The following is a 25,314-nucleotide window of genomic DNA, read 5'->3' as shown; positions in this document are numbered from 1 at the left end:
ATGAGTCTTTGAGCGCTCTGGATGACCCAAAGGCAGACGGTCAGGAGTTCTGGAACATCAGATGGTTTAAAGGTAGGCAGATAAATTCTTTAAACAATATTTATGTTCATTGCTTTTTTCTCTTGCATCATCAATGTGATCCAGAAATGGAAGACTTGTCATTTATTCTTTACTGGATCACAACATTTGACCTGATGCCAGGGAAACAAAGGGCTATCATTTATTTTCCTTTTTCGATTGTCAATTTTTTTGAACCATCAGGCGAACTTTGAAGAGGATACGGCCAGCTGTAAGGGGACGGAGGAGGCTGGATGTTTTTAACATCATGTGTGTAATCTATGAAGGTTGCACACTTGATGTTAAATTATTTTTTTAAAGCCTGATGGTATAAAATATCTACTGCTTAGTGGCCCTTTGTGTCGCGGTCACACAGACTTTCGTATTGGCGTTGCACACCAGTTTCTTGCTCTTGCTGTGAGCAAGAAACAGGTCATATCCCTAAGGAAGAAGAAAATTGCCAAGACTCTTTGGGTGCCAAAGAAGACAGGCACTTAATGGACAAGGAGGACCCTGGCGTTTTGTGCAACCATTGGATCGTGGGATGAGTCTTTGAGCGCTCTGGATGACCCAAAGGCAGACGGTCAGGAGTTCTGGAACATCAGTTGGTTTAAAGGTAGGCAGATATATTCTTTAAACCATATTTAAGCCCATTGCTTTTCCCTTGCATCATCAATGTGATCCAGAAATGGAAGACATGTGTCATTTATTCTTTACTGGATCACAACATTTGACCTGATGCCAGGGAAACAAAGGGCTATCGTTTATTTTTGTTTTTCGATTGTCGCTTTTTTTGAACCATCAGGCGAACTTTGGAGAGGATACGGCCAGCTGTAAGGGGACGGAGGAGGCTGGATGTTTTTAACATCATGTGTGCAATCTATGAAGGTTGCACACTTGATGTTAAATTATTTTTTTAAAGCCTGATGGTCCAAAATATCTACTGCTTAGTGACCCTTTGTGTCGCGGTCACACAGACTTTCGTATTGGCGTTGCAAACCAGTTTCTTGCTCTTGCTGTGAGCAAGAAACAGGTCATATCTCTAAGGAAGTAGAAATTTGCCAAGACTCTTTGGGTGCCAAAGAAGACAGGCACTTAATGGACAAGGAGGACCCTGGCGTTTTGTGCAACCATTGGATCGTGGGATGAGTCTTTGAGCGCTCTTGATGACCCAAAGGCAGACGGTCAGGAGTTATGGAACATCAGATGGTTTAAAGGTAGGCAGATATATTCTTTAAACCATATTTAAGCCCATTGCCTTTCCTTTGCATCATCAATGTGGTCCAGAAATGGAAGACATGTGTCATTTATTCTTTACTGGATCACAACATTTGACCTGATGCCAGGGAAACAAAGGGCTATCATTTATTTTCATTTTTTCGATTGTCGTTTTTTTTGAACCATCAGGCGGACTTTGGAGAGGATACGGCTAGCTGTAAGAGGACGGAGGAGGCTGGATGTTTTTAACATCATGTGTGCAATCTATGAAGGTTGCACACTTGATGTTAAATTATTTTTTTAAAGCCTGATGGTCCAAAATATCTACTGCTTAGTGACCCTTTGTGTAAAGGTCACAGAGACTTTTCGTATTGGCGTTGCACACCAGTTTCTTGCTCTTGCTGTGAGCAAGAAACAGGTCATATCTCTAAGGAAGAAGAAAATTGCCAAGACTCTTTAAGTGCTAAAGAAGACAGGCACTTAATGGACAAGGAGGACCCTGGCGTTTTGTGCAACCCTTGGATCGTGGGATGAGTCTTTGAGCGCTCTGGATGACCCAAAAGCAGACAGTCAGGAGTTCTGGAACATCAGATGGTTTAAAGGTAGGCAGATATATTCTTTAAACCATATTTAAGCCCATTGCTTTTCCTTTGCATCATCAATGTGGTCCAGAAAAGGAAGACATGTGTCATTTATTCTTTACTGGATCACAACATTTGACCTGATGCCAGGGAAACAAAGGGCTATCGTTTATTTTTGTTTTTCGATTGTCGCTTTTTTTGAACCATCAGGCGGACTTTGGAGAGGATACGGCCAGCTGTAAGGGGACGGAGGAGGCTGGATGTTTTTAACATCATGTGTGCAATCTATGAAGGTTGCACTATTGATGTTAAATTATTTTTTTAAAGCCTGATGGTCCAAAATATCTACTGCTTAGTGACCCTTTGTGTCGCGGTCACACAGATTTTCGTATTGGCATTTCACACCAGTTTCTTGCTCTTGCTGTGAGAAAGAAACAGGTCATATCTCTAAGGAAGAAGAAAATTGCCAAGACTCTTTGGGTGCCAAAGAAGACAGGCACTTAATGGACAAGGAGGACCCTGGCGTTTTGTGCAACCATTGGATCGTGGGATGAGTCTTTGAGCGCTCTGGATGACCCAAAGGCAGACGGTCAGGAGTTCTGGAACATCAGATGGTTTAAAGGTAGGCAGATATATTCTTTAAACCATATTTAAGCCCATTGCTTTTCCTTTGCATCATCAATGTGGTCCAAAATGAAAGACATGTGTCATTTATTCTTTACTGGATCACAACATTTGACCTGATGCCAGGGAAACAAAGGGCTATCGTTTATTTTTGTTTTTCGATTGTCGCTTTTTTTTGAACCATCAGGCGAACTTTGGAGAGGATACGGCCGGCTGTAAGGGGACGGAGGAGGCTGGATGTTTTTAACATCATGTGTGCAATCTATGAAGGTTGCACACTTGATGTTAAATTATTTTTTTAAAGCCTGATGGTCCAAAATATCTACTGCTTAGTGACCCTTATTATCGCGGTCACACAGACTTTCGTATTGGCGTTGCACACCAGTTTCTTGCTCTTGCTGTGAGCAAGAAACAGGTCATATCTCTAAGGAAGAAGAAAATTGCCAAGACTCTTTGGGTGCCAAAGAAGACAGGCACTTAATGGACAAGGAGGACCCTGGCGTTTTGTGCAACCATTGGATCGTGGGATGAGTCTTTGAGCGCTCTGGATGACCCAAAGGCAGACGGTCAGGAGTTTTGGAACATCAGATGGTTTAAAGGTAGGCAGATATATTCTTTAAACCATATTTAAGCCCATTGCTTTTCCTTTGCATCATCAATGTGGTCCAAAATGGAAGACATGTGTCATTTATTCTTTACTGGATCACAACATTTGACCTGATGCCAGGGAAACAAAGGGCTATCGTTTATTTTTGTTTTTCGATTGTCGCTTTTTTTTGAACCATCAGGCGAACTTTGGAGAGGATACGGCCAGCTGTAAGGGGACGGAGGAGGCTGGATGTTTTTAACATCATGTGTGCAATCTATGAAGGTTGCACACTTGATGTTAAATTATTTTTTTAAAGCCTGATGGTCCAAAATATCTACTGCTTAGTGACCCTTTGTATCGCGGTCACACAGACTTTCGTATTGGCGTTGCACACCAGTTTCTTGCTCTTGCTGTGAGCAAGAAACAGGTCATATCTCTAAGGAAGAAGAAAATTGCCAAGACTCTTTGGGTGCCAAAGAAGACAGGCACTTAATGGACAAGGAGGACCCTGGCGTTTTGTGCAACCATTGGATCGTGGGATGAGTCTTTGAGCGCTCTGGATGACCCAAAGGCAGACGGTCAGGAGTTCTGGAACATCAGATGGTTTAAAGGTAGGCAGATATATTCTTTAAACCATATTTAAGCCCATTGCTTTTCCTTTGCATCATCAATGTGGTCCAAAATGGAAGACATGTGTCATTTATTCTTTACTGGATCACAACATTTGACCTGATGCCAGGGAAACAAAGGGCTATCGTTTATTTTTGTTTTTCGATTGTCGCTTTTTTTTGAACCATCAGGCGAACTTTGGAGAGGATACGGCCAGCTGTAAGGGGACGGAGGAGGCTGGATGTTTTTAACATCATGTGTGCAATCTATGAAGGTTGCACACTTGATGTTAAATTATTTTTTTAAAGCCTGATGGTCCAAAATATTTACTGCTTAGTGACCATTTGTATCGCGGTCACACAGACTTTCGTATTGGCGTTGCACACCAGTTTCTTGCTCTTGCTGTGAGCAAGAAACAGGTCATATCTCTAAGGAAGAAGAAAATTGCCAAGACTCTTTGGGTGCCAAAGAAGACAGGCACTTAATGGACAAGGAGGACCCTGGCGTTTTGTGCAACCATTGGATCGTGGGATGAGTCTTTGAGCGCTCTGGATGACCCAAAGGCAGACGCTCAGGAGTTCTGGAACATCAGATGGTTTAAAGGTAGGCAGATATATTCTTTAATCCATATTTAAGCCCATTGCTTTTCCTTTGCATCATCAATGTGGTCCAGAAATGGAAGACATGTGTCATTTATTCTTTACTGGATCACAACATTTGACCTGATGCCAAGGAAACAAAGGGCTATCATTTATTTTCGTTTTTCGATTGTCGTTTTTTTTTTTGAACCATCAGGCGGACTTTGGAGAGGATACGGCCAGCTGTAAGGGGACGGAGGAGGCTGGATGTTTTTAACATCATGTGTGCAGTCTGTGAAGGTTCCACACTTGATGTTAAATAAAATTTTTAAAGCCTGATGGTCCAAAATATCTACTGCTTAGTGACCCTTTGTGTCGTGGTCACAGAGACTTTTCGTATTGGCGTTGCACACCAGTTTCTTGCTCTTGCTGTGCGCAAGAAACAGGTCCTATCTCTTAGGAAGAAGAAAATTGCCAAGACTCTTTGGGTGCCAAAGAAGACAGGCACGAAATGGACAAGGAGGACCCTGGCATTTTAAACAACCATTGGATCGTGGGATGAGTCTTTGAGCGCTCTGGATGACCCAAAGGCAGACGGTCAGGAGTTCTGGAACATCAGATGGTTTAAAGGTAGGCAGATAAATTCTTTAAACAATATTTATGTTCATTGCTTTTTTCTCTTGCATCATCAATGTGATCCAGAAATGGAAGACTTGTCATTTATTCTTTACTGGATCACAACATTTGACCTGATGCCAGGGAAAGAAAGGGCTATCGTTTATTTTTGTTTTTCGATTGTCGCTTTTTTTGAACCATCAGGCGGACTTTGGAGAGGATACGGCCAGCTGTAAGGGGACGGAGGAGGCTGGATGTTTTTAACATCATGTGTGCAATCTATGAAGGTTGCACACTTGATGTTAAATTATTTTTTTAAAGCCTGATGGTCCAAAATATCTACTGCTTAGTGACCCTTTGTGTCGCGGTCACACAGACTTTCGTATTGGCGTTGCACACCAGTTTCTTGCTCTTGCTGTGAGCAAGAAACAGGTCATATCTCTAAGGAAGAAGAAATTTGCCAAGACTCTTTGGGTGCCAAAGAAGACAGGCACTTAATGGACAAGGAGGACCCTGGCGTTTTGTGCAACCATTGGATCGTGGGATGAGTCTTTGAGCGCTCTGGATGACCCAAAGGCAGACGGTCAGGAGTTCTGGAACATCAGATGGTTTAAAGGTAGGCAGATATATTCTTTAAACCATATTTAAGCCCATTGCTTTTCCTTTGCATCATCAATGTGGTCCAGAAATGGAATACATGTGTCATTTATTCTTTACTGGATCACAATATTTGACCTGATGCCAGGGAAACAAAGGGCTATTATTTATTTTCGTTTTTCGATTGTCGTTTTTTTTGAACCATCAGGCGGACTTTGGAGAGGATACGGCCAGCTGTAAGGGGACGGAGGAGGCTGGATGTTTTTAACATCATGTGTGCAATCTGTGAAGGTTCCACACTTGATGTTAAATAAAATTTTTAAAGCCTGATGGTCCAAAATATCTACTGCTTAGTGACCCTTTGTGTCGTGGTCACAGAGACTTTTCGTATTGGCGTTGCACACCAGTTTCTAGCTCTTGCTGTGAGCAAGAAACAGGTCATATCTCTAAGGAAGAAGAAAATTGCCAAGACTCTTTGGGTGCCAAAGAAGACAGGCACGAAATGGACAAGGAGGACCCTGGCATTTTGTGCAACCATTGGATCGTGGGATGAGTCTTTGAGCGCTCTGGATGACCCAAAGGCAGACGGTCAGGAGTTCTGGAACATCAGATGGTTTAAAGGTAGGCAGATATATTCTTTAAACCATATTTAAGCCCATTGCTTTTCCTTTGCATCATCAATGTGGTCCAGAAATGGAAGACATGTGTCATTTATTCTTTACTGGATCACAACATTTGACCTGATGCCAGGGAAACAAAGGGCTATGGTTTATTTTTGTTTTTCGATTGTCGCTTTTTTTGAACCATCAGGCGGACTTTGGAGAGGATACGGCCAGCTGTAAGGGGACGGAGGAGGCTGAATGTTTTTAACATCATGTGTGCAATCTATGAAGGTTGCACACTTGATGTTAAATTGTTTTTTAAAAGCCTGATGGTCCAAAATATCTACTGCTTAGTGACCCTTTGTGTAGCGGTCACACAGACTTTCGTATTGGCGTTGCACACCAGTTTCTTGCTCTTGCTGTGCGCAAGAAACAGGTCCTATCTCTAAGGAAGAAGAAAATTGCCAAGACTCTTTGGATGCAAGGGAAGAGAGGCACTTAATGGACAAGGAGGACCCTGGCGTTTTGTGCAACCATTGGATCGTGGGATGAGTCTTTGAGCGCTCTGGATGACCCAAAGGCAGACGGTCAGGAGTTCTGGAACATCAGATGGTTTAAAGGTAGGCAGATATATTCTTTAAACCATATTTAAGCCCATTGCTTTTCCTTTGCATCATCAATGTGGTCCAGAAATGGAATACATGTGTCATTTATTCTTTACTGGATCACAATATTTGACCTAATGCCAGGGAAACAAAGGGCTATTATTTATTTTCGTTTTTCGATTGTCGTTTTTTTTGAACCATCAGGCGGACTTTGGAGAGGATACGGCCAGCTGTAAGGGGACGGAGGAGGCTGGATGTTTTTAACATCATGTGTGCAATCTGTGAAGGTTCCACACTTGATGTTAAATAAAATTTTTAAAGCCTGATGGTCCAAAATATCTACTGCTTAGTGACCCTTTGTGTCGTGGTCACAGAGACTTTTCGTATTGGCGTTGCACACCAGTTTCTTGCTCTTGCTGTGAGCAAGAAACAGGTCATATCTCTAAGGAAGAAGAAAATTGCCAAGACTCTTTGGGTGCCAAAGAAGACAGGCACGAAATGGACAAGGAGGACCCTGGCATTTTTTGCAACCATTGGATCGTGGGATGAGTCTTTGAGCGCTCTGGATGACCCAAAGGCAGACGGTCAGGAGTTCTGGAACATCAGATGGTTTAAAGGTAGGCAGATATATTCTTTAAACAATATTTATGTTCATTGCTTTTTTCTCTTGCATCATCAATGTGATCCAGAAATGGAAGACTTGTCATTTATTCTTTACTGGATCACAACATTTGACCTGATGCCAGGGAGAGAAAGGGCTATCGTTTATTTTTGTTTTTCGATTGTCGCTTTTTTTGAACCATCAGGCGGACTTTGGAGAGGATACGGCCAGCTGTAAGGGGACGGAGGAGGCTGGATGTTTTTAACATCATGTGTGCAATCTATGAAGGTTGCACACTTGATGTTAAATTAATTTTTTAAAGCCTGATGGTCCAAAATATCTACTGCTTAGTGACCCTTTGTATCGCGGTCACACAGACTTTCGTATTGGCGTTGCACACCAGTTTCTTGCTCTTGCTGTGAGCAAGAAACAGGTCATATCTCTAAGGAAGAAGAAAATTGCCAAGACTCTTTGGGTGCCAAAGAAGACAGGCACTTAATGGACAAGGAGGACCCTGGCGTTTTGTGCAACCATTGGATCGTGGGATGAGTCTTTGAGCGCTCTGGATGACCCAAAGGCAGACGGTCAGGAGTTCTGGAACATCAGATGGTTTAAAGGTAGGCAGATATATTCTTTAATCCATATTTAAGCCCATTGCTTTTCCTTTGCATCATCAATGTGGTCCAGAAATGGAAGACATGTGTCATTTATTCTTTACTGGATCACAACATTTGACCTGATGCCAGGGAAACAAAGGGCTATCATTTATTTTCGTTTTTCGATTGTCGGTTTTTTTTGAACCATCAGGCGGACTTTGGAGAGGATACGACCAGCTGTAAGGGGACGGAGGAGGCTGGATGTTTTTAACATCATGTGTGCAATCTGTGAAGGTTGCACACTTGATGTTAAATAAAATTTTTAAAGCCTGATGGTATAAAATATCTACTGCTTAGTGGCGCTTTGTGTCGCGGTCACACAGACTTTCGTATTGGCGTTGCACACCAGTTTCTTGCTCTTGCTGTGAGCAAGAAACAGGTCATATCCCTAAGGAAGAAGAAAATTGCCAAGACTCTTTGGGTGCCAAAGAAGACAGGCACGAAATGGACAAGGAGGACCCTGGCATTTTGTGCAACCATTGGATTGTGGGATGAGTCTTTGAGCGCTCTGGATGACCCAAAGGCAGACGGTCAGGAGTTCTGGAACATCAGTTGGTTTAAAGGTAGGCAGATAAATTCTTTAAACCATATTTAAGCCCATTGCTTTTCCCTTGCATCATCAATGTGATCCAGAAATGGAAGACATGCGTCATTTATTCTTTACTGGATCACAACATTTGACCTGATGCCAGGGAAACAAAGGGCTATCGTTTATTTTTGTTTTTCGATTGTCGCTTTTTTTGAACCATCAGGCGAACTTTGGAGAGGATACGGCCAGCTGTAAGGGGACGGAGGAGGCTGGATGTTTTTAACATCATGTGTGCAATCTATGAAGGTTGCACACTTGATGTTAAATTATTTTTTTAAAGCCTGATGGTCCAAAATATCTACTGCTTAGTGACCCTTTGTGTCACGGTCACAGAGACTTTTCGTATTGGCGTTGCACACCAGTTTCTTGCTCTTGCTGTGAGCAAGAAACAGGTCATATCTCTAAGGAAGAAGAAAATTGCCAAGACTCTTTGGGTGCCAAAGAAGACAGGCACTTAATGGACAAGGAGGACCCTGGCGTTTTGTGCAACCATTGGATCGTGGGATGAGTCTTTGAGCGCTCTGGATGACCCAAAGGCAGACGGTCAGGAGTTCTGGAACATCAGATGGTTTAAAGGTAGGCAGATAAATTCTTTAAACAATATTTATGCCCATTGCTTTTTTCTCTTGCATCATCAATGTGATCCAGAAATGAAAGACGCGTCATTTATTCTTTACTGGATCACAACATTTGACCTGATGCCAGGGAAACAAAGGGCTATGGTTTATTTTTGTTTTTCGATTGTCGCTTTTTTTGAACCATCAGGCGGACTTTGGAGAGGATACGGCCAGCTGTAAGGGGACGGAGGAGGCTGGATGTTTTTAAAATCATGTGTGCAATCTATGAAGGTTGCACACTTGATGTTAAATTGTTTTTTAAAAGCCTGATGGTCCAAAATATCTACTGCTTAGTGACCCTTTGTGTCGCGGTCACACAGAATTTCGTATTGGCGTTGCACACCAGTTTCTTGCTCTTGCTGTGAGCAAGAAACAGGTCATATCTCTAAGGAAGAAGAAAATTGCCAAGACTCTTTGGGTGCCAAAGAAGACAGGCACTTAATGGACAAGGAGGACCCTGGCGTTTTGTGCAACCATTGGATCGTGGGATGAGTCTTTGAGCGCTCTGGATGACCCAAAGGCAGACGGTCAGGAGTTCTGGAACATCAGATGGTTTAAAGGTAGGCAGATATATTCTTTAATCCATATTTAAGCCCATTGCTTTTCCTTTGCATCATCAATGTGGTCCAGAAATGGAAGACATGTGTCATTTATTCTTTACTGGATCACAACATTTGACCTGATGCCAGGGAAACAAAGGGCTATCATTCATTTTCGTTTTTCGATTGTCGGTTTTTTTTGAACCATCAGGCGGACTTTGGAGAGGATACGACCAGCTGTAAGGGGACGGAGGAGGCTGGATGTTTTTAACATCATGTGTGCAATCTGTGAAGGTTGCACACTTGATGTTAAATAAAATTTTTAAAGCCTGATGGTATAAAATATCTACTGCTTAGTGGCGCTTTGTGTCGCGGTCACACAGACTTTCGTATTGGCGTTGCACACCAGTTTCTTGCTCTTGCTGTGAGCAAGAAACAGGTCATATCCCTAAGGAAGAAGAAAATTGCCAAGACTCTTTGGGTGCCAAAGAAGACAGGCACGAAATGGACAAGGAGGACCCTGGCATTTTGTGCAACCATTGGATTGTGGGATGAGTCTTTGAGCGCTCTGGATGACCCAAAGGCAGACGGTCAGGAGTTCTGGAACATCAGTTGGTTTAAAGGTAGGCAGATAAATTCTTTAAACCATATTTAAGCCCATTGCTTTTCCCTTGCATCATCAATGTGATCCAGAAATGGAAGACATGCGTCATTTATTCTTTACTGGATCACAACATTTGACCTGATGCCAGGGAAACAAAGGGCTATCGTTTATTTTTGTTTTTCGATTGTCGCTTTTTTTGAACCATCAGGCGAACTTTGGAGAGGATACGGCCAGCTGTAAGGGGACGGAGGAGGCTGGATGTTTTTAACATCATGTGTGCAATCTATGAAGGTTGCACACTTGATGTTAAATTATTTTTTTAAAGCCTGATGGTCCAAAATATCTACTGCTTAGTGACCCTTTGTGTCGCGGTCACACAGACTTTCGTATTGGCGTTGCACACCAGTTTCTTGCTCTTGCTGTGAGCAAGAAACAGGTCATATCTCTAAGGAAGAAGAAATTTGCCAAGACTCTTTGGGTGCCAAAGAAGACAGGCACTTAATGGACAAGGAGGACCCTGGCGTTTTGTGCAACCATTGGATCGTGGGATGAGTCTTTGAGCGCTCTGGATGACCCAAAAGCAGACAGTCAGGAGTTCTGGAACATCAGATGGTTTAAAGGTAGGCAGATATATTCTTTAAACCATATTTAAGCCCATTGCTTTTCCTTTGCATCATCAATGTGGTCCAGAAAAGGAAGACATGTGTCATTTATTCTTTACTGGATCACAACATTTGACCTGATGCCAGGGAAACAAAGGGCTATCGTTTATTTTTGTTTTTCGATTGTCGCTTTTTTTGAACCATCAGGCGGACTTTGGAGAGGATACGGCCAGCTGTAAGGGGACGGAGGAGGCTGGATGTTTTTAACATCATGTGTGCAATCTATGAAGGTTGCACACTTGATGTTAAATTATTTTTTTAAAGCCTGATGGTCCAAAATATCTACTGCTTAGTGACCCTTTGTGTCGCGGTCACACAGATTTTCGTATTGGCGTTGCACACCAGTTTCTTGCTCTTGCTGTGAGCAAGAAACAGGTCATATCTCTAAGGAAGAAGAAAATTGCCAAGACTCTTTGGGTGCCAAAGAAGACAGGCACTTAATGGACAAGGAGGACCCTGGCGTTTTGTGCAACCATTGGATCGTGGGATGAGTCTTTGAGCGCTCTGGATGACCCAAAGGCAGACGGTCAGGAGTTCTGGAACATCAGATGGTTTAAAGGTAGGCAGATATATTCTTTAAACCATATTTAAGCCCATTGCTTTTCCTTTGCATCATCAATGTGGTCCAGAAATGGAAGACATGTGTCATTTATTCTTTACTGGATCACAACATTTGACCTGATGCCAGGGAAACAAAGGGCTATGGTTTATTTTTGTTTTTCGATTGTCGCTTTTTTTGAACCATCAGGTGGACTTTGGAGAGGATACGGCCAGCTGTAAGGGGACGGAGGAGGCTGGATGTTTTTAACATCATGTGTGCAATCTATGAAGGTTGCACACTTGATGTTAAATTGTTTTTTAAAAGCCTGATGGTCCAAAATATCTACTGCTTAGTGACCCTTTGTGTCGCGGTCACACAGACTTTCGTATTGGCGTTGCACACCAGTTTCTTGCTCTTGCTGTGCGCAAGAAACAGGTCATATCTCTAAGGAAGAAGAAAATTGCCAAGACTCTTTGGATGCAAGGGAAGAGAGGCACTTAATGGACAAGGAGGACCCTGGCGTTTTGTGCAACCATTGGATCGTGGGATGAGTCTTTGAGCGCTCTGGATGACCCAAAGGCAGACGGTCAGGAGTTCTGGAACATCAGATGGTTTAAAGGTAGGCAGATATATTCTTTAAACCATATTTAAGCCCATTGCTTTTCCTTTGCATCATCAATGTGGTCCAGAAATGGAATACATGTGTCATTTATTCTTTACTGGATCACAATATTTGACCTGATGCCAGGGAAACAAAGGGCTATTATTTATTTTCGTTTTTCGATTGTCGTTTTTTTTGAACCATCAGACGGACTTTGGAGAGGATACGGCCAGCTGTAAGGGGACGGAGGAGGCTGGATGTTTTTAACATCATGTGTGCAATCTGTGAAGGTTCCACACTTGATGTTAAATAAAATTTTTAAAGCCTGATGGTCCAAAATATCTACTGCTTAGTGACCCTTTGTGCCGTGGTCACAGAGACTTTTCGTATTGGCGTTGCACACCAGTTTCTTGCTCTTGCTGTGAGCAAGAAACAGGTCATATCTCTAAGGAAGAAGAAAATTGCCAAGACTCTTTGGGTGCCAAAGAAGACAGGCACTTAATGGACAAGGAGGACCCTGGCGTTTTGTGCAACCATTGGATCGTGGGATGAGTCTTTGAGCGCTCTGGATGACCCAAAGGCAGACGGTCAGGAGTTCTGGAACATCAGATGGTTTAAAGGTAGGCAGATATATTCTTTAAACAATATTTATGTTTATTGCTTTTTTCTCTTGCATCATCAATGTGGTCCAGAAATGGAAGACATGTGTCATTTATTCTTTACTGGATCACAACATTTGACCTGATGCCAGGGAAACAAAGGGCTATCGTTTATTTTTGTTTTTCGATTGTCGCTTTTTTTGAACCATCAGGCGGACTTTGGAGAGGATACGGCCAGCTGTAAGGGGACGGAGGAGGCTGGATGTTTTTAACATCATGTGTGCAATCTATGAAGGTTGCACATATGATGTTAAATTAATTTTTTAAAGCCTGATGGTCCAAAATATCTACTGCTTAGTGACCCTTTGTGTCGCGGTCACACAGACTTTCGTATTGGCGTTGCACACCAGTTTCTTGCTCTTGCTGTGCGCAAGAAACAGGTCATATCTCTAAGGAAGAAGAAAATTGCCAAGACTCTTTGGATGCAAGGGAAGAGAGGCACTTAATGGACAAGGAGGACCCTGGCGTTTTGTGCAACCATTGGATCGTGGGATGAGTCTTTGAGCGCTCTGGATGACCCAAAGGCAGACGGTCAGGAGTTCTGGAACATCAGATGGTTTAAAGGTAGGCAGATGTATTCTTTAAACCATATTTAAGCCCATTGCTTTTCCTTTGCATCATCAATGTGGTCCAGAAATGGAATACATGTGTCATTTATTCTTTACTGGATCACAATATTTGACCTGATGCCAGGGAAACAAAGGGCTATTATTTATTTTCGTTTTTCGATTGTCGTTTTTTTTGAACCATCAGACGGACTTTGGAGAGGATACGGCCAGCTGTAAGGGGACGGAGGAGGCTGGATGTTTTTAACATCATGTGTGCAATCTGTGAAGGTTCCACACTTGATGTTAAATAAAATTTTTAAAGCCTGATGGTCCAAAATATCTACTGCTTAGTGACCCTTTGTGTCGTGGTCACAGAGACTTTTCGTATTGGCGTTGCACACCAGTTTCTTGCTCTTGCTGTGAGCAAGAAACAGGTCATATCTCTAAGGAAGAAGAAAATTGCCAAGACTCTTTGGGTGCCAAAGAAGACAGGCACTTAATGGACAAGGAGGACCCTGGCGTTTTGTGCAACCATTGGATCGTGGGATGAGTCTTTGAGCGCTCTGGATGACCCAAAGGCAGACGGTCAGGAGTTCTGGAACATCAGATGGTTTAAAGGTAGGCAGATGTATTCTTTAAACCATATTTAAGCCCATTGCTTTTCCTTTGCATCATCAATGTGGTCCAGAAATGGAATACATGTGTCATTTATTCTTTACTGGATCACAATATTTGACCTGATGCCAGGGAAACAAAGGGCTATTATTTATTTTCGTTTTTCGATTGTCGTTTTTTTTGAACCATCAGACGGACTTTGGAGAGGATACGGCCAGCTGTAAGGGGACGGAGGAGGCTGGATGTTTTTAACATCATGTGTGCAATCTGTGAAGGTTCCACACTTGATGTTAAATAAAATTTTTAAAGCCTGATGGTCCAAAATATCTACTGCTTAGTGACCCTTTGTGTCGTGGTCACAGAGACTTTTCGTATTGGCGTTGCACACCAGTTTCTTGCTCTTGCTGTGAGCAAGAAACAGGTCATATCTCTAAGGAAGAAGAAAATTGCCAAGACTCTTTGGGTGCCAAAGAAGACAGGCACTTAATGGACAAGGAGGACCCTGGCGTTTTGTGCAACCATTGGATCGTGGGATGAGTCTTTGAGCGCTCTGGATGACCCAAAGGCAGACGGTCAGGAGTTCTGGAACATCAGATGGTTTAAAGGTAGGCAGATATATTCTTTAAACCATATTTAAGCCCATTGCTTTTCCTTTGCATCATCAATGTGGTCCAGAAATGGAATACATGTGTCATTTATTCTTTACTGGATCACATTATTTGACCTGATGCCAGGGAAACAAAGGGCTATTATTTATTTTCGTTTTTCGATTGTCGTTTTTTTTGAACCATCAGGCGGACTTTGGAGAGGATACGGCCAGCTGTAAGGGGACGGAGGAGGCTGGATGTTTTTAACATCATGTGTGCAATCTGTGAAGGTTGCACATATGATGTTAAATTAATTTTTTAAAGCCTGATGGTCCAAAATATCTACTGCTTGTGACCCTTTGTGTCACGGTCACAGAGACTTTTCGTATTGGCGTTGCACACCAGTTTCTTGCTCTTGCTGTGAGCAAGAAACAGGTCATATCTCTAAGGAAGAAGAAAATTGCCAAGACTCTTTGGGTGCCAAAGAAGACAGGCACTTAATGGACAAGGAGGACCCTGGCGTTTTGTGCAACCATTGGATCATGGGATGAGTCTTTGAGCGCTCTGGATGACCCAAAGGCAGACGGTCAGGAGTTCTGGAACATCAGATGGTTTAAAGGTAGGCAGATAAATTCTTTAAACAATATTTATGCCCATTGCTTTTTTCTCTTGCATCATCAATGTGATCCAGAAATGGAAGACGCGTCATTTATTCTTTACTGGATCACAACATTTGACCTGATGCCAGGGAAACAAAGGGCTATCGTTTATTTTTGTTTTTCGATTGTCGCTTTTTTTGGACCATCAGGCGGACTTTGGAGAGGATACGGACAGCTGTAAGGGGACGGAGGAGGCTGGATGTTTTTAACATCATGTGTGCAATCTATAAAGGTTGCATATATGATGTTAAATTAATTTTTTAAAGCCTGATGGTCCAAAATATCTACTGCTTAGTGACCCTTTGTGTCAAGGTCACAGAGACTTTTCGTATTGGCGTTGCACACCAGTTTCTTGCTCTTGCTGTGAGCAAGAAACAGGTCATATCTCTAAGGAAGAAGAAAATTGCCAAGACTCTTTGGGTGCCAAAGAAGACAGGCACTTAATGGACAAGGAGGACCCTGGCGTTTTGTGCAACCATTGGATCATGAGATGAGTCTTTGAGCGCTCTGGATGACCCAAAGGCAGACAGTCAGGAGTTCTGGAACATCAGATGGTTTAAAGGTAGGCAGATATATTCTTTAATCCATATTTAAGCCCATAGCTTTTCCCTTGCATCATCAATGTGGTCCAGAAATGGAAGACATGTGTCATTTATTCTTTACTGGATCACAACATTTGACCTGATGCCAGGGAAACAAAGGGCTATCGTTATTTTTTGTTTTTCGATTGTCGCTTTTTTTGAACCATCAGGCGAACTTTGGAGAGGATACGGCCAGCTGTAAGGGGACGGAGGAGGCTGGATGTTTTTAACATCATGTGTGCAATCTATAAAGGTTGCATATATGATGTTAAATTAATTTTTTAAAGCCTGATGGTCCAAAATATCTACTGCTTGTGACCCTTTGTGTCGCGGTCACACAGACTTTCGTATTGGCGTTGCACACCAGTTTCTTGCTCTTGCTGTGAGCAAGAAACAGGTCATATCTCTAAGGAAGAAGAAATTTGCCAAGACTCTTTGGGTGCCAAAGAAGACAGGCACTTAATGGACAAGGAGGACCCTGGCGTTTTGTGCAACTATTGGATCGTGGGATGAGTCTTTGAGCGCTCTTGATGACCCAAAGGCAGACGGTTAGGAGTTCTGGAACATCAGATGGTTTAAAGGTAGGCAGATATATTCTTTAAACCATATTTAAGCCCATTGCTTTTCCTTTGCATCATCAATGTGGTCCAGAAATGGAAGACATGTGTCATTTATTCTTTACTGGATCACAACATTTGACCTGATGTCAGGGAAACAAAGGGCTATTGTTTATTTTTGATTTTCGATTGTCGCTTTTTTTGAACCATCAGGCGGACTTTGGAGAGGATACGGCCAGCTGTAAGGGGACGGAGGAGGCTGGATGTTTTTAACATCATGTGTGCAATCTATGAAAGTTGCACACTTGATGTTAAATTATTTTTTTAAAGCCTGATGGTCCAAAATATCTACTGCTTGTGACCCTTTGTGTCACGGTCACAGAGACTTTTCGTATTGGCGTTGCACACCAGTTTCTTGCTCTTGCTGTGAGCAAGAAACAGGTCATATCTCTAAGGAAGAAGAAAATTGCCAAGACTCTTTGGGTGCCAAAGAAGACAGGCACTTAATGGACAAGGAGGACCCTGGCGTTTTGTGCAACCATTGGATCATGAGATGAGTCTTTGAGCGCTCTGGATGACCCAAAGGCAGACAGTCAGGAGTTCTGGAACATTAGATGGTTTAAAGGTAGGCAGATATATTCTTTAAACCATATTTAAGCCCATAGCTTTTCCCTTGCATCATCAATGTGGTCCAGAAATGGAAGACATGTGTCATTTATTCTTTACTGGATCACAACATTTGACCTGATGCCAGGGAAACAAAGGGCTATCGTTTATTTTTGTTTTTCGATTGTCACTTTTTTTGAACCATCAGGCGAACTTTGGAGAGGATACGGCCAGCTGTAAGGGGATGGAGGAGGCTGGATGTTTTTAACATCATGTGTGCAATCAATGAAGGTTGCACACTTGATGTTAAATTATTTTTTTAAAGCCTGATGGTCCAAAATATCTACTGCTTGTGACCCTTTGTGTCAAGGTCACAGAGAGTTTTCGTATTGGCGTTGCACACCAGTTTCTTGCTCTTGCTGTGAGCAAGAAACAGGTCATATCTCTAAGGAAGAAGAAAATCGCCAAGACTTTTTGGGTGCCAAAGAAGACAGGCACTTAATGGACAAGGAGGACCCTGGCGTTTTGTGCAACCATTATATCGTGGGGTGAGTCTTTGAGCACTCTGGATGACCCAAAGGCAGACGGTCAGGAGTTCTTGAACATCAGATGGTTTAAAGGTAGGCAGATATATTCTTTAATCCATATTTAAGCCCATTGCTTTTCCTTTGCATCATCAATGTGGTCCAGAAATGGAAGACATGTGTCATTTATTCTTTACTGGATCACAACATTTGACCTGATGCCAGGGAAACAAAGGGCTATCGTTTATTTTTGTTTTTCGATTGTCGCTTTTTTTGAACCATCAGGCGGACTTTGGAGAGGATACGGCCAGCTGTAAGGGGACGGAGGAGGCTGGATGTTTTTAACATCATGTGTGCAATCTATGAAGGTTGCACACTTGATGTTAAATTATTTTTTTAAAGCCTAATGGTCCAAAATATCTACTGCTTAGTGACCCTTTGTGCCGCGGTCACACAGATTTTCGTATTGGCGTTGCACACCAGTTTCTTGCTCTTGCTGTGAGCAAGAAACAGGTCATATCTCTAAGGAAGAAGAAAATTGCCAAGACTCTTTGGGTGCCAAAGAAGACAGGCACTTAATGGACAAGGAGGACCCTGGCGTTTTGTGCAACCATTGGATCGTGGGATGAGTCTTTGAGCGCTCTGGATGACCCAAAGGCAGACGGTCAGGAGTTCTGGAACATCAGATGGTTTAAAGGTAGGCAGATATATTCTTTAAACCATATTTAAGCCCATTGCTTTTCCTTTGCATCATCAATGTGGTCCAGAAATGGAAGACATGTGTCATTTATTCTTTACTGGATCACAACATTTGACCTGATGCCAGGGAAACAAAGGGCTATGGTTTTTTTTTGTTTTTCGATTGTCGCTTTTTTTTGAACCATCAGGCGGACTTTGAAGAGGATACGGCCAGCTGTAAGGGGACGGAGGAGGCTGGATGTTTTTAACATCATGTGTGCAATCTATGAAGGTTGCACACTTGATGTTAAATTGTTTTTTAAAAGCCTGATGGTCCAAAATATCTACTGCTTAGTGACCCTTTGTGTCGCGGTCACACAGACTTTCGTATTGGCGTTGCACACCAGTTTCTTGCTCTTGCTGTGCGCAAGAAACAGGTCATATCTCTAAGGAAGAAGAAAATTGCCAAGACTCTTTGGATGCAAGGGAAGAGAGGCACTTAATGGACAAGGAGGACCCTGGCGTTTTGTGCAACCATTGGATCGTGGGATGAGTCTTTGAGCGCTCTGGATGACCCAAAGGCAGACGGTCAGGAGTTCTGGAACATCAGATGGTTTAAAGGTAGGCAGATATATTCTTTAAACCATATTTAAGCCCATTGCTTTTCCTTTGCATCATCAATGTGGTCCAGAAATGGAATACATGTGTCATTTATTCTTTACTGGATCACAATATTTGACCTGATGCCAGGGAAACAAAGGGCTATCGTTTATTTTTGTTTTTCGATTGTCGCTTTTTTTGAACCATCAGGCGAACTTTGGAGAGGATACGGCCAGCTGTAAGGGGACGGAGGAGGCTGGATGTTTTTAACATGATGTGTGCAATCTATAAAGGTTGCACATATGATGTTAAATTAATTTTTTAAAGCCTGATGGTCCAAAATATCTACTGCTTAGTGACCCTTTGTGTCGCGGTCACACAGACTTTCGTATTGGCGTTGCACACCAGTTTCTTGCTCTTGCTGTGAGCAAGAAACAGGTCATATCTCTAAGGAAGAAGAAAATTGCCAAGACTCTTTGGGTGCCAAAGAAGACAGGCACTTAATGGACAAGGAGGACCCTGGCGTTTTGTGCAACCATTGGATCATGGGATGAGTCTTTGAGCGCTCTGGATGACCCAAAGGCAGACGGTCAGGAGTTCTGGAACATCAGATGGTTTAAAGGTAGGCAGATAAATTCTTTAAACAATATTTATGCCCATTGCTTTTTTCTCTTGCATCATCAATGTGATCCAGAAATGGAAGACGCGTCATTTATTCTTTACTGGATCACAACATTTGACCTGATGCCAGGGAAACAAAGGGCTATCGTTTATTTTTGTTTTTCGATTGTCGCTTTTTTTGGACCATCAGGCGGACTTTGGAGAGGATACGGACAGCTGTAAGGGGACGGAGGAGGCTGGATGTTTTTAACATCATGTGTGCAATCTATAAAGGTTGCATATATGATGTTAAATTAATTTTTTAAAGCCTGATGGTCCAAAATATCTACTGCTTAGTGACCCTTTGTGTCAAGGTCACAGAGACTTTTCGTATTGGCGTTGCACACCAGTTTCTTGCTCTTGCTGTGAGCAAGAAACAGGTCATATCTCTAAGGAAGAAGAAAATTGCCAAGACTCTTTGGGTGCCAAAGAAGACAGGCACTTAATGGACAAGGAGGACCCTGGCGTTTTGTGCAACCATTGGATCATGAGATGAGTCTTTGAGCGCTCTGGATGACCCAAAGGCAGACAGTCAGGAGTTCTGGAACATCAGATGGTTTAAAGGTAGGCAGATATATTCTTTAATCCATATTTAAGCCCATAGCTTTTCCCTTGCATCATCAATGTGGTCCAGAAATGGAAGACATGTGTCATTTATTCTTTACTGGATCACAACATTTGACCTGATGCCAGGGAAACAAAGGGCTATCGTTATTTTTTGTTTTTCGATTGTCGCTTTTTTTGAACCATCAGGCGAACTTTGGAGAGGATACGGCCAGCTGTAAGGGGACGGAGGAGGCTGGATGTTTTTAACATCATGTGTGCAATCTATAAAGGTTGCATATATGATGTTAAATTAATTTTTTAAAGCCTGATGGTCCAAAATATCTACTGCTTAGTGACCCTTTGTGTCGCGGTCACACAGACTTTCGTATTGGCGTTGCACACCAGTTTCTTGCTCTTGCTGTGAGCAAGAAACAGGTCATATCTCTAAGGAAGAAGAAATTTGCCAAGACTCTTTGGGTGCCAAAGAAGACAGGCACTTAATGGACAAGGAGGACCCTGGCGTTTTGTGCAACTATTGGATCGTGGGATGAGTCTTTGAGCGCTCTTGATGACCCAAAGGCAGACGGTCAGGAGTTCTGGAACATCAGATGGTTTAAAGGTAGGCAGATATATTCTTTAAACCATATTTAAGCCCATTGCTTTTCCTTTGCATCATCAATGTGGTCCAGAAATGGAAGACATGTGTCATTTATTCTTTACTGGATCACAACATTTGACCTGATGCCAGGGAAACAAAGGGCTATCGTTTATTTTTGTTTTTCGATTGTCACTTTTTTTGAACCATCAGGCGAACTTTGGAGAGGATACGGCCAGCTGTAAGGGGATGGAGGAGGCTGGATGTTTTTAACATCATGTGTGCAATCAATGAAGGTTGCACACTTGATGTTAAATTATTTTTTTAAAGCCTGATGGTCCAAAATATCTACTGCTTGTGACCCTTTGTGTCAAGGTCACAGAGAGTTTTCGTATTGGCGTTGCACACCAGTTTCTTGCTCTTGCTGTGAGCAAGAAACAGGTCATATCTCTAAGGAAGAAGAAAATCGCCAAGACTTTTTGGGTGCCAAAGAAGACAGGCACTTAATGGACAAGGAGGACCCTGGCGTTTTGTGCAACCATTATATCGTGGGGTGAGTCTTTGAGCACTCTGGATGACCCAAAGGCAGACGGTCAGGAGTTCTTGAACATCAGATGGTTTAAAGGTAGGCAGATATATTCTTTAATCCATATTTAAGCCCATTGCTTTTCCTTTGCATCATCAATGTGGTCCAGAAATGGAAGACATGTGTCATTTATTCTTTACTGGATCACAACATTTGACCTGATGCCAGGGAAACAAAGGGCTATCGTTTATTTTTGTTTTTCGATTGTCGCTTTTTTTGAACCATCAGGCGGACTTTGGAGAGGATACGGCCAGCTGTAAGGGGACGGAGGAGGCTGGATGTTTTTAACATCATGTGTGCAATCTATGAAGGTTGCACACTTGATGTTAAATTATTTTTTTAAAGCCTGATGGTCCAAAATATCTACTGCTTAGTGACCCTTTGTGTCGCGGTCACACAGATTTTCGTATTGGCGTTGCACACCAGTTTCTTGCTCTTGCTGTGCGCAAGAAACAGGTCATATCTCTAAGGAAGAAGAAAATTGCCAAGACTCTTTGGATGCAAGGGAAGAGAGGCACTTAATGGACAAGGAGGACCCTGGCGTTTTGTGCAACCATTGGATCGTGGGATGAGTCTTTGAGCGCTCTGGATGACCCAAAGGCAGACGGTCAGGAGTTCTGGAACATCAGATGGTTTAAAGGTAGGCAGATATATTCTTTAAACAATATTTATGTTCATTGCTTTTTTCTCTTGCATCATCAATGTGATCCAGAAATGGAAGACTTGTCATTTATTCTTTACTGGATCACAACATTTGACCTGATGCCAGGGAAAGAAAGGGCTATCGTTTATTTTTGTTTTTCGATTGTCGCTTTTTTTGAACCATCAGGCGGACTTTGGAGAGGATACGGCCAGCTGTAAGGGGACGGAGGAGGCTGGATGTTTTTAACATCATGTGTGCAATCTATGAAGGTGGCACACTTGATGTTAAATTATTTTTTTAAAGCCTAATGGTCCAAAATATCTACTGCTTAGTGACCCTTTGTGCCGCGGTCACACAGATTTTCGTATTGGCGTTGCACACCAGTTTCTTGCTCTTGCTGTGAGCAAGAAACAGGTCATATCTCTAAGGAAGAAGAAAATTGCCAAGACTCTTTGGGTGCCAAAGAAGACAGGCACTTAATGGACAAGGAGGACCCTGGCGTTTTGTGCAACCATTGGATCGTGGGATGAGTCTTTGAGCGCTCTGGATGACCCAAAGGCAGACGGTCAGGAGTTCTGGAACATCAGATGGTTTAAAGGTAGGCAGATATATTCTTTAAACCATATTTAAGCCCATTGCTTTTCCTTTGCATCATCAATGTGGTCCAGAAATGGAAGACATGTGTCATTTATTCTTTACTGGATCACAACATTTGACCTGATGCCAGGGAAACAAAGGGCTATGGTTTATTTTTGTTTTTCGATTGTCGCTTTTTTTGAACCATCAGGCGGACTTTGAAGAGGATACGGCCAGCTGTAAGGGGACGGAGGAGGCTGGATGTTTTTAACATCATGTGTGCAATCTATGAAGGTTGCACACTTGATGTTAAATTGTTTTTTAAAAGCCTGATGGTCCAAAATATCTACTGCTTAGTGACCCTTTGTGTCGCGGTCACACAGACTTTCGTATTGGCGTTGCACACCAGTTTCTTGCTCTTGCTGTGCGCAAGAAACAGGTCATATCTCTAAGGAAGAAGAAAATTGCCAAGACTCTTTGGATGCAAGGGAAGAGAGGCACTTAATGGACAAGGAGGACCCTGGCGTTTTGTGCAACCATTGGATCGTGGGATGAGTCTTTGAGCGCTCTGGATGACCCAAAGGCAGACGGTCAGGAGTTCTGGAACATCAGATGGTTTAAAGGTAGGCAGATATATTCTTTAAACCATATTTAAGCCCATTGCTTTTCCTTTGCATCATCAATGTGGTCCAGAAATGGAATACATGTGTCATTTATTCTTTACTGGATCACAATATTTGACCTGATGCCAGGGAAACAAAGGGCTATCGTTTATTTTTGTTTTTCGATTGTCGCTTTTTTTGAACCATCAGGCGAACTTTGGAGAGGATACGGCCAGCTGTAAGGGGACGGAGGAGGCTGGATGTTTTTAACATGATGTGTGCAATCTATAAAGGTTGCACATATGATGTTAAATTAATTTTTTAAAGCCTGATGGTCCAAAATATCTACTGCTTAGTGACCCTTTGTGTCGCGGTCACACAGACTTTCGTATTGGCGTTGCACACCAGTTTCTTGCTCTTGCTGTGAGCAAGAAACAGGTCATATCTCTAAGGAAGAAGAAAATTGCCAAGACTCTTTGGGTGCCAAAGAAGACAGGCACTTAATGGACAAGGAGGACCCTGGCGTTTTGTGCAACCATTGGATCATGGGATGAGTCTTTGAGCGCTCTGGATGACCCAAAGGCAGACGGTCAGGAGTTCTGGAACATCAGATGGTTTAAAGGTAGGCAGATAAATTCTTTAAACAATATTTATGCCCATTGCTTTTTTCTCTTGCATCATCAATGTGATCCAGAAATGGAAGACGCGTCATTTATTCTTTACTGGATCACAACATTTGACCTGATGCCAGGGAAACAAAGGGCTATCGTTTATTTTTGTTTTTCGATTGTCGCTTTTTTTGGACCATCAGGCGGACTTTGGAGAGGATACGGACAGCTGTAAGGGGACGGAGGAGGCTGGATGTTTTTAACATCATGTGTGCAATCTATAAAGGTTGCATATATGATGTTAAATTAATTTTTTAAAGCCTGATGGTCCAAAATATCTACTGCTTAGTGACCCTTTGTGTCAAGGTCACAGAGACTTTTCGTATTGGCGTTGCACACCAGTTTCTTGCTCTTGCTGTGAGCAAGAAACAGGTCATATCTCTAAGGAAGAAGAAAATTGCCAAGACTCTTTGGGTGCCAAAGAAGACAGGCACTTAATGGACAAGGAGGACCCTGGCGTTTTGTGCAACTATTGGATCGTGGGATGAGTCTTTGAGCGCTCTTGATGACCCAAAGGCAGACGGTCAGGAGTTCTGGAACATCAGATGGTTTAAAGGTAGGCAGATATATTCTTTAAACCATATTTAAGCCCATTGCTTTTCCTTTGCATCATCAATGTGGTCCAGAAATGGAAGACATGTGTCATTTATTCTTTACTGGATCACAACATTTGACCTGATGTCAGGGAAACAAAGGGCTATTGTTTATTTTTGATTTTCGATTGTCGCTTTTTTTGAACCATCAGGCGGACTTTGGAGAGGATACTGCCAGCTGTAAGGGGACGGAGGAGGCTGGATGTTTTTAACATCATGTGTGCAATCTATGAAGGTTGCACACTTGATGTTAAATTATTTTTTTAAAGCCTGATGGTCCAAAATATCTACTGCTTGTGACCCTTTGTGTCACGGTCACATAGACTTTTCGTATTGGCGTTGCACACCAGTTTCTTGCTCTTGCTGTGAGCAAGAAACAGGTCATATCTCTAAGGAAGAAGAAAATTGCCAAGACTCTTTGGGTGCCAAAGAAGACAGGCACTTAATGGACAAGGAGGACCCTGGCGTTTTGTGCAACCATTGGATCATGAGATGAGTCTTTGAGCGCTCTGGATGACCCAAAGGCAGACAGTCAGGAGTTCTGGAACATCAGATGGTTTAAAGGTAGGCAGATATATTCTTTAATCCATATTTAAGCCCATAGCTTTTCCCTTGCATCATCAATGTGGTCCAGAAATGGAAGACATGTGTCATTTATTCTTTACTGGATCACAACATTTGACCTGATGCCAGGGAAACAAAGGGCTATCGTTTATTTTTGTTTTTCGATTGTCACTTTTTTTGAACCATCAGGCGAACTTTGGAGAGGATACGGCCAGCTGTAAGGGGATGGAGGAGGCTGGATGTTTTTAACATCATGTGTGCAATCAATGAAGGTTGCACACTTGATGTTAAATTATTTTTTTAAAGCCTGATGGTCCAAAATATCTACTGCTTGTGACCCTTTGTGTCAAGGTCACAGAGAGTTTTCGTATTGGCGTTGCACACCAGTTTCTTGCTCTTGCTGTGAGCAAGAAACAGGTCATATCTCTAAGGAAGAAGAAAATCGCCAAGACTTTTTGGGTGCCAAAGAAGACAGGCACTTAATGGACAAGGAGGACCCTGGCGTTTTGTGCAACCATTATATCGTGGGGTGAGTCTTTGAGCACTCTGGATGACCCAAAGGCAGACGGTCAGGAGTTCTTG

The sequence above is a fragment of the Engystomops pustulosus genome, chromosome 2 (assembly GCF_040894005.1).
Source record: "Engystomops pustulosus chromosome 2, aEngPut4.maternal, whole genome shotgun sequence".
Taxonomy (NCBI): Eukaryota; Metazoa; Chordata; class Amphibia; order Anura; family Leptodactylidae; genus Engystomops; species Engystomops pustulosus.
Note: the sequence above shows the minus strand (reverse complement) of the source record.